Source organism: Lissotriton vulgaris, chromosome 9 (genome assembly GCF_964263255.1).
Source record: "Lissotriton vulgaris chromosome 9, aLisVul1.2, whole genome shotgun sequence".
Lineage (NCBI taxonomy): Eukaryota > Metazoa > Chordata > Amphibia > Caudata > Salamandridae > Lissotriton > Lissotriton vulgaris.
In genome coordinates, this window is record NC_141697.1 from 131223363 (window position 1) to 131240801 (window position 17439).

Sequence of the window (17439 nt, forward strand, 5' to 3'; positions counted from 1 at the left end):
AATGTTGACCCACTGCATGTAAATTTATCTCATGTGGATGTGTTGAAAATCTGACATCAGCCTATGGGCCAGCGCAGGGTCTGGCAATCAGAGCTTAATTTGAGCCTGTGGTTTCCGGCGCACTGCACCCGCACTTAATACTTAGCAATGGTGCTTGTGACGCCATTGTCCATGTTATTCAGATTCCCCTTAGACTTGAAGAGATCAGATCTCTCTTGACTTTCTTGATTGTGTGCCTTCGTACACATGACTCCTTACCACCTATAGAACTTCTCCAGAGGTTCTGATGCTGACACCTTTCTTGCTTCATGAATTCAGTAGGGTTTCCCCCAACCATAGGTTACTGTAGGGCTTGTTAGATGCTGCAAATCGTTTCAATATATGGGGAGAAGGATCAAAATAATGTGTCCAGCCATCAAGTTCTTTCCCTCATATTTTGTACTGCAGCAACAGATTCTTACATGCTCTCTGTGGCTGAGGACTAATATTGTGCACTGGGTTGATCGACCTTTAATAATCCTGTATTCCTATATAATGTTCTTGAGACTGCTTTATATTAGTGTGGCTTTGAGTTTTTAATACACCTTTTAACTTCAAGTTATGGACTCAAGCTTTTATTGTTTGGTCTTAATGATCACACTGTACTAGGAGTGAGATTTAAACTGTTGTTAACCCCTTTTTCCTCTCAGACTGATAAAAAGGTCTATTGACCAGAGCTGAATGTGAAGAAATGGTGCAGAGCGTTCTCATTTCCTATCTATATTATTATGTTATGTATGGCCACCAAATTAATCCACCCCGGCTTTAAACTCCTATACAGGGGCAGAGAAGCACCACCACGCTGTACAAATTAATCAGAAGCTTCTGGCCCACACTTAAGATAAGCTCGTGCCCACAAATACTACTTAAAGTGGTGCACTTTCCACCAGCATTGATACTGAGCAACTGGCTTCAGCATTCTTTGATGCTCTATATACATATGCCACAATTTCTTCTTGACCTTCCTGTTTTTTGTAATAGCAGAGCTCCGAGACTACATCTACTTATGCGAGTACCAGAAAGTATTCGCAATTTGTAGTGTAGTGACAGTCGGCCACATGCATCATTGTTACATTTTGCGATTTCTTAATTGCGAAAATTAAGGATCGCAATTAAGAAATCGCAAAATGCTATGCATTAACAAATCGCAATCTTTTTTTGCGATTCCTTAATTTTCCATAATTGCGATTCACAATTTGCGAATCGCAATTATGGAATCCCTTCCCATTGATTCCTATGGGCCTAGAGGCCCTTAGGAATGAATGGGAAGCCATTCTCATTTTGCGATTCGCAATTAAGGAATCGCAAAATGAGAATGCTATTTCAAGGGTGCAGGGGGGGTCCCAAGGACCCCCGCCTGCACCCCTGAAATTTAACTTTAAGAACATTTTTCACACACACATGCCCCAAGGGCATGTGTGTGTGTAAAATGAAACTTTCAAAAATGCACTTTTGTGCATTTTTTAAAGTTTTAGCATATTACCATCAAGTTCAACTTCATGGTAATTTACCTCTACCTATTTGCAAATTCACAAAAAAAAACATTCATGCATTGCATTTAAGAATTCACAAATTGTGATTTCTTAAATGCAATCGCAATTTAAGAAATCGCAACATATTTGCGATTCCTTAAATTGCGAAAAAATAAAAAAACATGATGCATCCCAAAAAAGGAAATTGCATTCGCAAACGGCTGAGTTTTGCGATTCGCACCGTTTGCGAATGCAATTTACCTTGATGCATGTGGGCAAGTGTCTTCTGTAAGGTGTGAAAACGAGAACATGCATTCATAACGTGATTAAAATGTTTCATTCTTCGCTCTCAGACTACACAAGGGGGTCTTTTTATTCTGCAAAATGGTCCACAAAACTGTCATAAAACTCAGCGAAATCTAATCTAGAAACCACCTTAATTCGTATTTTCTGGTCACTCTTAGTACTTCTTTACTGGTTCTTGTGTAAGACTTCTTAAGTTCAACCCCCTTGCTTGACACATAATGCGTTATTAATCTGCCGGAATATTAAAAATGTTCATCCTTCAAGATCATGTCACTAACAACACAGTCAAAAACCTTCTTAGAGTGACATCATGCTGCTGTTGATTATCCCTAAAACCAGGATGCTGCCTTGGAAAAACACCACGCCATTATTTCCTTGCGCGTAGTGTGAGTGGCCCTTTGGAAACAGCCAATGCTGGTGCTCACCTGAAGAGTATCCATTTGTAGAAATAAGCTTCTTTAGAAGTCACAAAAGATGAAAGCCATGGTGAACCCCTGGCAAAATGGAGAAAATACAACACTGCTCAAGAATCTCGGCACTTACACACAAGACATAAATTCCATACCATCAAACTCGATGCAGATAAATCCTCTTGTTTCTTCCCTGTGATCTAATGCTCAAATATGTGCATGTCATGTAAATTCACTACGTCCTACTCCGTCACAACGCTCGGCTACTATTTTTACATCCTACTTTCCAACTACAATCTCGGCAATGAAAGCCATTTGAACAGCCCTCCTTTTTCCCTACCCCTTTTTTATGCCACATGTGACTTTATTATAATAACCCTCACTTCTCCTTATGGTGTTTTCCTATGATCATGTCTGCAAAACTGTTCTGTGCCCCATGCCTCAATCCCGCACCACCAGGGTTGGTTCTCTTGTCTTATATCACTATTCAGTCATTCAACTCTTTCATCTGCCCAGTAAGCTTTGAAGTGGTAATTGTCACAACGCTGTCCCAAAATTCCTGCGCTGACCCCTTCTCACTGTATATTGAAGCACAAATTGCCTTAAGCTTCCTGAATTGAATTGATTGAAAATAGAGCTACTGATTCCCAACTGCACTTCAAATCCTTCAATGGGCCACTTACCTGGACAGACCTTCTGCTGACTCCAAACCCAAAAGTCTTGGAAACACCTTTGATTCAGGAATGCCCAAATAGGATGATCCACGGTAGTCGGTTCCTCGCGTCAGTTCTTCTATCTCCTTAATGCGACCCTTTGATCCCCAGACGACAAGGTGGTAGTAGCCAGCATCACCATAATTAGTTATTTTGATGCAGCACAAACTCCTTCATCTTTGGCTCAACTAAATATCAGATCTCATGTATCCAAGGAGTCCTGAATAACAGACCTGTGGCGGGATGCTTTCATTCGCACCCTCAGTGACTCACCATCACAGCATCAGGACCTTTGAATACCCTCTGCTTAACCCAAGGAAAATAAATGAAATAATCCATAACAAAACAAAACCCTCTTCTTACTCTACAAGCCCTCTATTCCCATTCAGCAAAATGCTTCTTCACATTCTGATGCATGTCAATTAGGTGTATCCAGGGGTACCATCTGCTAACCCTGGCTTGCCCCAAGGTGCATGATACTGCTTCTGCTTTCCCTTGAATTTTGGAAATCGACATCCATGTCCCATCCCCCCTGCAAATCCAAAGGCAGACAGCATTTCAAACGTCAAGGTCTCATGCCCTAGCATGTTCTCTTAGTAGCCAAACCCTTTGACCTTAGCAAAAACTATCTGTCTGACAACTACATCGTCCCTCCCTAACAGGGGGACTTCGATGTTGTCGACCTTACAGTATCGTGCCATACAAGCCCTCTCATTCCTGATAAGAAAACTGTGGAAGTGAGGTATAAGGAGGGATGGCAAGGAAAGAGAAAGCTAGCAAGAGAAAGAGAAGCAAGAAAGGAGGAAGAGAGAGAGGAAATTAAACTTTTATTTTATTAGGTCTGGCTTGACATGGCAACTGCCCGCAAGACCTATTGATATCAATTCTTTAAAATATTCACACAGAATGGGATTTAGCTCCACCCAAAAGACAGTTTCTCTCTCACCTCATGCTATTGGCTCTTTCATGTATTATTTTGCCACCTACTGAGTGAGTGCTTTGTATTGCATTGTAGACTATTTTACTTCTAAATAGTACACTGAATTATCACACATTAAAATGTGTATCTCATACATGCCTTGTATTCAGAAAGTAAGCTTTTTGTGTTTTCAGGGCATCACGCTTTTTATATTTTAGTCACGAATCATGTGAAAGTCAGACAAACATAAAACACATCTGAAAATACACACACTCATACTTAAGGGTGCACAGTCCAGCTACTTGAAATAAATAAATCACTGGTGAAGGGAATAGGTCTGGCTTTAAGGTGGTAATGCATGGAGACACAAGCATGCACAAATTAAGTTGACATGCATTAGCACTCTGCAGCCAGACCCATCAGCTTTGCCCATGCTTGTTTTTACTGAAGGTATTTTTGTAAAGTATTGTGATATAAACTCCATGGCTGCAAACACTTTGTGAACTTGGATTTTGTAAATTCTGTGAAGTTATTTGTAAAACTTCACTAATACCACAACACTGGTGAAGCTTAATATAAGTAGCACTTAAGACATTTTGTAAAAAGTAGGTTTGGTGGGTCAACATTACTTTTTAGAAAGAATTGATCTGCAAAAATCTTTTCTGCATAAATGTTTTGCTGACACAAATGAATGAACAAATTCACAATTGATGGACAAAATCCTGAACAATTTCAAACACTCATCCCCAGTCAGAGATCTGGGCCTAAATCCATGATTTTTCTGGTCAGCACACCATTCCAGTTTGGACCTATCCATATGCAAATCAGTCTTGACTTGATCCCATAGAAACACTCCAGCTTAAACTGCTAGGTCTGGTCCTCCCTGGACCGGAAAAAAGCATCCTAGGACCAGTTTCAGGGTATCACCCCTCATCAGCCAGGACAGCTTGACTGCAGTGGCAAGGCAGGTATGGGACCCACGTCTAGGCATACCTGTCCCACTTGGGGCAGCAAATGCACAAAGAACAATTAATGGACCGAATGCTGAACAATGTTAAACACTCACCCCCAGTCAGAGATCTGGCCTTAATCCATAATTTTTGTGTTTATCACACCATTCCAGTTTGGATCCAGCCATATTCAACAGTGGGAACAGTCCAGCCCAAACTGCCAGGCTGGGGTCCTGCCTAGACCACAAAAAAAGTGTTCAAGGGTCGGTTTCGTGGTATCACCCCACATCAGCCAGGATAGTTTGAATCCAGTGGCAAATTATTTATCTCATACATGCTTTGTATTCATGCTTTTTATGTTTTAGTCCGGAATCATGTGAGAGTCAGACAAACATAAACACATATCTGATTACACACACACTCATACATAAGGGCACAACCTCCATGTAGACCCGGCCCTATGAAATAAGTGCTGGTGCTTAGCACCGGAAAACACCAGCACAAATTAAGCAGTGCCGACAATGATGGCAAGGTGCATTTCCATCATGAAAATGACATTCCTGCCCCAGTTTCTTCACCTTTCCAAAAGCATTTGGGTCCAACTAAACCGCAAATTCTTTGACCAAATAAGTTCATTGATGGTGAATGTGGTGTGGGCATCGAAGCAAGCCAGAATAATTTGGAAAACTATACAGTTGCCATATGAGCTAGGAGGCTCTGCAGCCCCAAATTTTAAATTTACTATTTGGTAGCTTAACCCCTTCTGTGCTCATGGTGAGCTCAGCTCATCATGAGGCACGGTGGCTGTGTGATCATGACGAGCTGAGCTCTACATTACACAACACATGATCCACATATGATTTCAGGTAGGGATTTTTTCAGTTTTTATATAAAATGAAGCCCACATAAAGGGTACTCAAAGATTATGTAAATTATTTGTTAGTGGTGTTGTACTAATTTTAAGAATGCTGGTGTGTTCTCAGGTGATATTACCATGAGAAAAATAAAGCACTTCCAAAACAAATTTCCAAAATGAGGGAGTTCTTTTTGGCACAGAAATTATGGTTACTGCTGTAGAAAGCTCAATTTAGTGCTCCTTTTATGAGTTCTCAAATATCATCCTCATCCATTTCAATAAATCATTCTGAAATGCAGAGAGAAACATGTACTTCCATCACCCTCAACAGTCTGTCAGTTAATTCTCTAGTAATCAACTGCAGTGTCACTGCAGAAATCTATTGAACAACTGGAGCACTAACATTCTGTTTTTTAACAAAGCTATGCACACCAGAAGCCATCTTGATGGAATCCAAGCATCCCAAAGTATTTCTTTTAACAATGAACAGACCAAGGGTGTTATTGTTGTAATTTTTTCAGTGAAAATAAAAGCCAGGTATTCCTGAACCTAATTTTGTTGGAAAAGGAGCTGTTGAATATAAATAATTTCCTGAGGAGCACACTGCATTGAGATAGATGTAACTGCAGGCGTGAAATGAGAGGGTTAAAAATGTGAAGGGAGGTGTGAATTTTCAATAATTTGAGGCATTATATATTTTTACGGGGCTAAAAATAGTTAGTGAGAAAGTCGTCAGCAGAATTACAGCACCCTCTTTCCAAATGTGTTTACTCAGTTCCTTAACAGCTTCTTAAATCAACTTCTGCCATTCATCCTAGTGGGCCTCGCAAACATGCATGGGGCATTTACAAGATGTTTTTGCTCTGTCTAACAATTTCAAAAAATAGAGAAAAGAGTTCCAGGTACTTTCAATTCATAATATGTTGTCTGGACCTCACCTTTAGACAGGAACTCGATCCAAAGCAAGAACTGTCTCTTGCTATCAAATTAGTTCTGGTTCTGTCACGTTTGCAACTTCCCCGCCTATTTCCCGGAAGTAGTCCTAGTTCTATATTTCCAGTTACAGTTGAAGGAGAGGCATAGAAATGAGCCAGAATATTCCAGGACAGGATAAGTTTGTGATTTGAGATTCAGTCATAAAATATTTGGGGGAATTGTCATTTTTAGTTGCTTACATGCCAACCAACCCAACAATTCAGGCAGGAGACTCATGAATTTTTAAGCCAAAACTGGCTTTATTTTACCTGTCTCTTGCCTGTATCTACTTCTGCCTCAATAGAAGTCAATAGGGAAAATACATTTCCCCGATTTGTTTTCAAAATCTCCCTCTTTCCTGGTCTAAAATGTTGTTATGTATGCAGTTCCCTTGCTGTAGTCTTTACAAGCACAGAGAGGGAAAGTACATGCATGTCAGCCTGCCTGTGTGCAATGGTTGCACATGCCCAGTACAGGTGTATTAGATGGAAGGAAAGTGGGTAGAGAAATTTAGGCAGCTTTAGCACACAGAACACCAGCAATCCTGAACAAATGAGTGAATGAGCAAGCGGGTTTTATGCGATAACTAGTTTCTTGTCTGCCCAGTGTAGGTTGGTTGTCTGTGTCAACCACTTGCACTTTGCTCCAGTGAGATCTCACTGTCACCACAGTCAGACATAGGCATAGCTTGGTCAGTGGCAAATATTCCCACTTAAAACAGCAGTGGGCTGCAGGGTGGAGGGGTGAGATGACTGAGGTTTGGGGTGGAGTTCTTCCATGAGAAACAGGGTCAGTGATTTGCACTAGGTGGACCTCTGTCTAGAGTGGCAGAGTGGGCAACAAACGATGAGATGGAAAGCTACCCAAGCGTTTGCCGCTGGTTGGATTATTTGCCAGCATTCATCCCATCCCTTTTTACGTGTTTGATTGCCAGTAGTATGCCTGGAAACTTTTCAAGCTTACTACTAGCAATGTTTGTGAATTCAAATAAGTGGTACATTTGTACCCATTCAATGAGTACTTCTAAGGGTGCCGATTTACTACTTTGTTGTTAAATTGGTCACTATGTACATTTAAGATCCTGATCCAAAAACTGAACAAGTTAAAAATTCTTAGTGAACTGAGAACAACAAGAAAAACTGACAGCAACATAGCAGACCTGACTCAGGGCCCTCAGACCCAATTACCAAACCAAGAGTGCATTTGAGAGGTGTTATCCCAAACACCTGTGCTGAAGCTATGCCGATGGCTGTCCCACCTCGGCCGGGTAGTTTTCCCAGGGAACTCATGACTACGGTAACTTCAGCACAACGGCCTGAAGTCCCTATCGTGGGATCCCTTATTTTGAAGGTATTTGCATTGCACACACTCTTCTTCATCTCTGCCTCGATGGCAGAGTTGTCAAATCAGTTCAATGTGGACAGAGCTCCATGTTTCTAGTCCTCACCATTTACAATCATTTTATCAAGTGCCAAAAAATACTAAGCCCAAGTTGAAAATAGAGGAGGGTGTACAGGCAAACTAATAGGACAAGCAGAGCCGAGCCATTGACATAGCTTGGCTTTACAAGTCAGTGCACAAGCCGAGCCATGAAAATGCTGGGCACGTATATCAAGCAACACAATGTACATAATGTAAAAATATAATATAATCTCTTCAAAATTCAAAAAAGTATGTTTCTTTCCCATACGGATATGTTTTACCTTAGCACATCAGACTATATCACTGCATTTACATACATTTAATAAAAGTAATAGTTTATAGAAACATTAATGGCTCACCCCCAACTACAATGCTATTTGTGTACTATATAAACGCTAAACATGGCCTCGATTATTAATATGGATGGAGCAACACTACCGTCTATTCAGTAGAACAGTGCTTGTACAGAGCAAATAATGAGCTCAATTATTTGAAGGTGCTCATATGCAAAGCCACTGGAATTATCTGGAGGGGCACCCAATTATGTTGCAGGGCTGACAAAATGATGCGGCAAGAAAAGGCAAATAATGAGGCATAATGCGGCACACTCTTTGATAGCATTACTTCACTATTTTGTACGTTTTACACATAGTAGTACTGTCAGGGCAAATATTTCACCACAATGGTGCCAATTTGATAACCAAGTACATAAATAAGCACTGAAAGGTGACTAGTTAACTTTTAAGAAGGGTCTTCCTACACGTGCGAACACAAATTGCCATGTTTTAGTAAGTTTTGTATTCGTTCAGCTAGAAACTATTTGTTTCCATTAAAATCAGCAGATTAAGCGGCACATGATGGATTATGTGTTAAATGAGGCAAATCTAAATTATGCAAAAAAGCGACTTCCATAGAATTGCTCGATTACAGATGCCATGCTCAAATATGATAATAGAGAAAATGGAGTGTCTGTGAAATAAAATATTTGCCTACAATGACACAATTTGGACATGTAAGGAAGTCGGAATCATTCCAGGTGATCTGTTTACACGTTTTGAAATTCAGCCACCAGTTGGGTCTCTCTCTTTCTCTTTGTCTCTCACTCTTTTTCTCTCTGACTCCCTCTCTTTCTCTCTCGTCTATTTACATCAAAGGTCACGGTTTTGTATTTTTATTCTTGACTCACTACGAGAAAAACCGACACAGCGATAACAGACGCACCTCAGGGTACCCAGATCCAACTAACAAGCCAAGAATGCATTCATTTGATGGGCGTCACACCCAAACAGCCCCCAATGCTATACCCCTGAGATCAGATCCTACCGCTGCAGTGCGGCAATAGATGGACCGGTGACCGCTCAGTCCCTCAGGGTGTCCACACACGTGAACGAAGGTCCGCCTCGTGCCTGGACCCAAGGGACTGAGGTCATGAAAGGTAGATAATTACCAAGGTCCATCTGAGACAGGTAATCAGTCGCTAATGAGCATTGATCCTCCCCAATACTTAGTGACATGGGAGGCCATCCTTCTTAATGCCTTACTGTGGACCAGGGGTGCAACGTATTTCATTAGTGCAACAAGTGCAGTGGTGCCAGGAATCAGGGGTGCCTGTGCCCCACTCTGTCTTTAATTACCTAACAAGTGAGAATGGAGTCCACTTTCACTGCTTGCATCATTTCCCATGTCACCTTTGGTATGCCACCTCTGCTGTGACATGCCATGTAGGGGTGCAGTTAGCTGGCCTGGTGGCTCAGATGTTTGCTGAAAAGAAATGCTGAATTTGCAGGTCACAAGTTCATCCTTCTGAGGTCTGTAAACCGAGTACCATTAATTTGTGTTCTACCCACATCTATTGTTACAGCTACTAGCAATGACAAAATTGTAGTGTGACGCACTATATAAAAGGATTATTATAGTGGCCATGTCCATGCATACAGGAAAGATTTCTTATCAGACAGTTTTTGCACTTGTGTGAGGGGCATTCATCTAACCTGCCCTTAGCTGCAGTGTCCACGATGACCCACAGTGTGCCACATGACTCCTTATCATAAGAGCAGGTCAGTACTTATTTTGTAAAAAAGTAAGTACCAGGGCCTTTCTCGGGAGGCCCCTGCAGCTTGCACCACCATTGCCCTAGCCAAAGCTGCCAGTGACAGTACTAACACAACTGCTAACCATCACACCTTACAAGTGTACTAATTCTGACAATCCCAGGCCACCCAAAGCTATAAGAATGGCAAAGGTGGCAGATATTATCCACGTTTAACATATATTGAAATATTAAACACTGTTTTCTCCTCACCTCAATAGTTGAAAGACAGCACCACCATGTGGTAGACTGTCATTAGAGCCGGGTTTGAGAATAAAGTGCCAGTACTGAGCATCGGAAAACACCAGTTCAAATTAGGCACTGGAGCAGGTTAATGTAGGCCAAAAGACACAGATGTGCCAGACTCAGTATGATAGACGTCCGTCGCCCCCATTGGGGAATCTATTGAATTAATGGTTCTCCTTGCCTCATGAAATATTGTGGGGTGAGCCTAGGGCCAAATTTCAGGAGTAGGTAGGGGTTACAATGGCTACCCCAATACCACTGCTTGGAACCCGGTGGACAGCTTTGTAATCTCTGATTCAACCACTCTGAACTCTTTGAAGTAGTACTAATTTATCCTTTTTTTAGATTTACAAGCTGATTGCTTGTGCCTGATGGCCCTCACAGTTTATTACTAAGCAGACCACAGCTTGATGTATTCATTGTAGAAAACGTAAATAAAATATACATATTCTGGGCTCAAAGGTCATTTGATGTTATTTATTGTGATGTCATCGTTGGGCATGTAATTCGACCTGTGTGACCTCCTCACTCCAGATCATTACGAATACTGTCTCCGGTTATGGTGTGTTTCACATGCAAATCATTGATTTCAGGTGTGTTAATCTAATTAGTTTAATGCAAGCAAAACTACAACTCCCAGAATGCATCTGGCCATCATAAAAACGGTCCAGAAGAGTAAACAGTATTTATAGTGACTTGTAGGGCAGGAGCATTGCAAAGTGACAGATTAGTTGGCCTGTTGTTGCAGTAAAAATAGAAGCAAGCTCCCACGCGGGACTTGATCCCTGGGCCAGAGGGTACCAGATTGTCCCTGGAAGCATTAAATATGGAGTAAGCGTCCCTTTAGCGAGCCTCACCTGTGGCCTCATTTAAAACCTCGCCTTAGCTTGCGGTGCTGCCTGTACAAACATAAATCCACTCTCTAGATTCGGACACAATCCGCCGAACCGGAAGAGATTAAGCACAACGTGACCCACTTTTCCAAGGCCCCCGGATCATGGCGTTTCCAAATCTAATCAAATACATCTGTCAACAGCACTATTGTCTTCATCACTACGCTGTCATCTTTACGCAAATATATAACAAAAAGTTAATAAAAACAAAGAACAGCGTGGAAATGTAAAAGTAGCGAAAGGTTAAAACAGAATGAATACCTGCCCCTCCCCCCAGATCTAATTCACATTTCACAAAAGGTGGAGATTGACTATTGACGGGAACATTTGTAAGAGTAATTGTTTCTAAAGGCTAAACACAATACAACTCATTTAATGGCCTTTTTTATCACCAGAAAAGATTAACTTTAATGAATTTATATTGTTTAAGATGGAGTCAATTATCTACTCTTAGATCTGCATAAAGGTTTATAAGACTTGATAATGGTGTATTTCCTGCAACACAATAGCATAATTAGAACATAGATTACTTTGCTTTTTTGCCATAAACAAAAGCCCTCTAATCCGTTTCACTTTGAGAATTAATAGATGCTTGCGCCTGGTAATCAGCTACTGACTTCCCAGAGTCCTTTGCTGCTGTACTAAGCCAAGCTGCCAAGGAGTTAAACCATTGAAGATTAAAAAGGACGCCAAGAAGCAAATCTTCCTATGACAATGTTTCCCAAACTGTGGGCGAAGCAGATTTTTGGTGTGTCGAGAAAGTCCGAGCAATATATTAAGATGCCTTTAAATTCTGTGGGGCAGGTTTACAAGCCCCTTGCGTCATTTTTGCGCCACTATTGCGTCACTTTTTGTGATGCAGCAGAAGCGTAAAAATGCGTCCCATTTACAACATGACGCATATAGGGAGATGCGTCACGTTGCAAAGCCCTGCGTCACATTATACCTGCGTCAGGTGTAATGTATGCAGGGTGGGCGTTCCAACGCAAAAAAGCCTTGTAGAAGTGACGCAATGAAATCAATTAGATTTCACTGTACCACTTCCAGGACGCCACTGCATCAAATTCTTACGCCTGCTTGAAGAAGGCTTATTGTTTCCATATTGTAAATACGGCGCATCCATAGTGGCGCAAGGGTTTCTAATGGTGGCGCAGGGAGAGTGACGCATCTATACTGATGAGTCACTATCTTGTAAATCTGCCCCTAAATTTATTGTGTTACATTGGCTGCGCTTGTGGGTAAGAGGTCAATTTTCAGGCTATCCCCCCCCCTCCGGCTGCTTATATTTTTAACATGGAGACTGATGTTTACAAACTCCTCTCACTTTGCAGTCAGAGAAAGAAAAGTAAAGTGAATCGTGTGACAATCTAGCTGGGGTTCGTGAAGTGTGAGCAGAGAGGCTGTATGATGGTATTTTGTCATAACACTCAACATAATGTAAATTCCTTTAAATGAACAGTACATGTTCATCAGTTAGAAAAGCAAAAACGAAGACATTTTTGTAATTCTGAAGTGTGATGGAAACAAACATTTTAATTTGGTAGCATTTCCACGTGTAAAACAGTAACCCGCTTCCCCGTGTCCATGCGACGGCAACACTAAACAAAGCACTTTGCACTTTCTTCTTATATGTGATTTACATCTGAACTTTCGTATTGCATTTTTAAAACCATTGTTTGTAAAATATTGTACCTTTACCACAGAGGCAGCTATGATGATGATTTTTACATTGCGAGAACCTGACAGATGTTTTTTTACTGACACTTTTATCCTCAAATCTATTGATGCAAGGAAAAGTATGATGTATTAAGTAGCACTGACGACCTGTCTGTTTTTTTTAATTTATTGCAGAGTATGGACTTTTTTATACAAATGTATGTTGATGTATTTTTCTGTGCTTTTATGGTTGTTTTATACGTACCGAATAAAGCTTATTGAAATTTAACAGGATCTGAACAAATCAAGCCACTTTACTTGGTGATTCACAAATTATAAATATTAATTGAAACCTGATTTCCACACATTATCATTTGTGCGCAATATAGTTCTATCAGCAAAACTGTATGTCTGTGCCAATGTAGTGCCATTTCAATGTAAAATGTCTTATGTCCTTTAAATCATGTCCTTGCTCTCTGTCACTGCCCTAAAAATAGTAACCCTTAGACAAGTGCACGAACAGGAAAACCCAGATCAATCGCACAGATAGGCAGCCTCCCCACAATGGTCTCAGGAGATTGGCCCAACAAAAACATGTTTGACCGGAGGGGTGTTTGTTCCCAAAAGCACCCTAAAGTCAGATGTCACACTATAGTTAGGAATATGCAGCCAATCAGAACATAACAGGTCGAGGCCCATCTGTGCTTCTTAAATGTATAAAATGACGGCCGAAACCAATGTGCTTTGAGACAGTCTTCAGACCCCGACTCTGTTGCCTGTTCTCCCGGCCACTGCATTTAATTAAACCAACTGTTTCTGTTTGGCTAAACGCCTCTTGTCTTTGCTTTTTAAAGAGAAATTCATATTTGAGCAAAAATCCACTGTCTTTTTTGTGATAACTGTAATTTTTTGAAAATATTTATATGTACATGTCTAAGCCATAATCAGATTCCAGGCCTTTGTCCCCCCTACAGGGCCAACTTAATCACTATGTTGGAAAGCAGGAGGGTGAAAAACCTCACCACACAATAGAGCCATTAACCATGCTTGACCAAGTTCCTGTGAAAGAAAGGGGTAGGGCCAAAATCTGTATCAGTTTATTAGCTTTTCACACTACACCAGGCCGAGTCACCTCCAATCCCAAAGAAAGAAAAGAGGAAGCTCAGAGCTCTGGAGCCAAACACTAGAGTGGCCCCCCTTTGAAGTTTTGGAGGGAAGGGACAGGCAGCTGTGTCAGTTGGGGGCAAAGGTGAGGCTCTCACTGAGAAGATTTACTGAAGGACTTTGACTGCAGCTGGCACCCAGCAATAGGATAGGTTTTCTCCAGGATCAGTGGTGTTGGTCTTCTTATGTCCCTGATGATCAGATGGGAAATTAGATCTTTTGGGGACTGGCCCTTGACTCAGCTGACACACAGGTGCCCATCAAGTAGCCAGGAGGCTTTGGGACCTGTGGAGTGCAGCAGGGAAGGTATTGTGTTTGTGGATGTTAGAATCAAGCACATTGGCCCTAGGGAACCAGAGAAAAGGGCATTTAAACCTCAGAACCCCCAGGGGGATCAGGTGTTAAAACTAGCATGTAGCGCTCAACCATATTTTTCAAATATTCAGCTGGAGAGAGCCAAGCCCATGAGGGTCAGTGCAGCCTTCTTCATTCATTTGTAATGGGGAGGGATATGCATTGGGCCACCTCACTGAACTATCCATGGCCCCAGGATCATATTTCTTGGGACCCAACACAAATCCATCTTCCCAGGACACCAACAAGTGCTGCGCATGTTGCTGCCATCGCATGCCTATGTCAGTGTATCGGTGGGGCAGGGTGTGCCAGCAAACAGCTCGCTGCCAAGAGAGGGCAAAATTGCTCCTGCCTTTTAGCAGGAGCCAAAGATAGGCAATTTGCTCCCATCTGAGGAGAAAGCAGAAAAGAGTATTGCTGGTTCATGTACTAGCTCAGCATAGGGCACAGGGAGCTGGCAGAGGCGTAGGGGTACTTAGGGATCCACTGCAGTCCCCAGCACCCATGGCCCAATTGAACACAGGCATCTGGTTTTGCAAAATAGAAGTTGTGGTAAGGGTCGCACAGTAAAAAAAGCACTTTGGAACAGGGCAAAGCCGTTCATACATTATTTATGCTGCCAGTTTGAGGAGTGCCCCTTAAGCCCCCGGGGAAGTGCCAACAATTTACATATTGTGCTTTGTGGTGCCCCAGGAAGGGCAGGAGAATGACCAATGTGTTGTAAAGTGCTCTGGGGGCTGCCAGGAATGCAGGAGACCCCACTAGAGCCCCAGTAGTTTCCCCAGTAAAGCTGCCTTAGGTGTCCCATATGATTACATAGATGCCCCTGGGAGATGTTTGTTGCATTTGTAAGCTCTCCTGGATCTGGAGTGTAAGGACTCATGTGGGCTGGTCCTAATGCTCTAGTAGCAGCAGTGTGAAAATGAGACTCTGGGACACCCTATTCACTGTAATGCTTGATTTCCAATGGTAATGATAGACAATGCAAAGGTCCATATTACAATGAATACTATTCAAAGTGGATACTGTCCCCGTGGACTTCAGTGGAGTAGCAATAGTGAATTAATGATGCTTTTACTGATGTGGTGGCACCCTGAGAAAGCCAGTACACCTGCCTTAATAATACTTTTATTGTGATGTAATATCTAGCATAGGTGGGGGATTATAATAGTAGGTGTAGATCTTGTTGGGGGTGTAAACTGTTCGACGGTATTGCCAAAGGATTTTCCATCTACCTCACTGTATATATTTGTAAGTAAGGCATAGCATTTAGTTAGTATATGTGCAATAAAAGTACTTCTCCTTTGTGTAAGAAAAACCACTGACTAGATGTTGGACATTACCCTTCATTTTTCCTCCTAGTCTTTGCTGACTCTCTCCAAATGACCTTAGGAAATGGGGCACCTTCTCACTGTACTGCAGAGTGAAGGTGTGCGCGCCCGCCTCGCCAGTCTTGGGCTGGGGGCTGCGAACGTGATGGGGTCAGGTGCCATACCTCAGTGCGTCCATGAACAAGTACACCACATACCAGGGCGGGTACTGCACTGGCTAATAGTGGGACATTAAACTGAGTGTGCCACCCACACATATATTTGGAGAGCCATTTCACCCCTGCCTAAGTTGGCATCATTTACGCCTGAGTCATTCCTGAGTTGGTCATCCCGTGCCATGAGGACACCCTCCCAGGAAAGCCCTGAAGGGAGCAGGGGGGTGGTAGGCTAAAAGGCTGGGCAGCTACATATATATGTTCCCTGCCCAGGTAGTGAGGTACCCCCCAAGGGGGGCTTCCCCTACCTTGGATTTCAGCACTTCCCAGGAGGATACTCCTGGGATGTTGCCAATTCTCTTGCTGGGCCTCTGGGCCCTGAGCACGTCCTCACTGTCGAGGCGGGTGCAAGTGCATGTGGCTTCCTACACATTGGGAAGAGGCACTGGCATGGTGTTCTGGAACATAGGCCGGTCTGCCAACGTCAACCTGGGAATGCGCACCTGCTCCTGTGGTGTGTTAACTAGGTGCCCAGCCTGCCATACAGGCATGGATGTGTGGTGCACTCCTCATGCTGTTTCGAATACATATAAAGCCTGCCATTGCAGGCTTTAGGTTGCGCCCTCGCACTTATGGCATAATGGATAGGAGCCTAGTCTGCCAATGCAGGTGATGAGTGCATACCTGCATCCTGGTGTTCTAATACGTGGTTTTTGTGATCAATATAAGGAGAAGGAAAATCTTTGATCCATCCAATTTCCTTGGGTTAACGCTGATTATCAAGAAGGGGGTGGATCACTTGTCCTGCTGAACCCGGATTATTCGGTATTCGTTGCGTCCCTTGGTAAAAGAACCCTCATGCACTCGAGTTGTTCAACGTGAGGTAGCGGTATATCTTGATTCTCCGCTAGGGCACTCGGGTATCTGCATAATCATAGGGTTTTTTTATATATGCAGCCTCCACCAGGAGGTTTTAATCCAAGGTTGTGCAGTAGTGTCCAGTGATAAGTGGAAGTGGTGATTTTAAAATAACTCGAAATCCAGAAGACGTATTTATTAGTCTGGATTCGGGTTAGAAGTGTTGGAAAACTTATTGGTATGCGCACTGAGAATATTAGGATTCTCTACGCTACCTGTCTTCATGACAAAATAAACAAAGAAATGAGTGAAATGGAAGATTTTCTAACACAATCAAAGCTGCAGAAACTGGCAAAGGAGCTGAAGAAGTTCTCCTTGGAAAAGATACATCCCTATAGTAGTAAAGACTATAGGTCCAATGATAACTCGTCCAATTATGGCTCAAACAGTAGTGTATCTGGAGACGGCAGTGACTCTGGTGGAGACGATCAGCAAAATACAAATAGAAGAGGAAATTACAATCGGAGAGGCAACAGTAGAGGACGAAATATGTGGCCACAACAACAAATGGGTCCACCAACTTTCCAGCCTTACCATCCACACTTTCAAGGATGGATGAATCCATACTTTC

At 42.3% G+C, this 17439-nt stretch overlaps 1 protein-coding gene across 1 annotated transcript in view; it reads right to left on the reverse strand.

Moving 5' to 3' along the window:
• Positions 1-17439, reverse strand: part of LOC147689710 (deubiquitinase DESI2-like) — a 304893-nt gene that overhangs the window by 92383 nt on the left and 195071 nt on the right. The gene's annotated exons all lie outside the window — the stretch shown is intronic.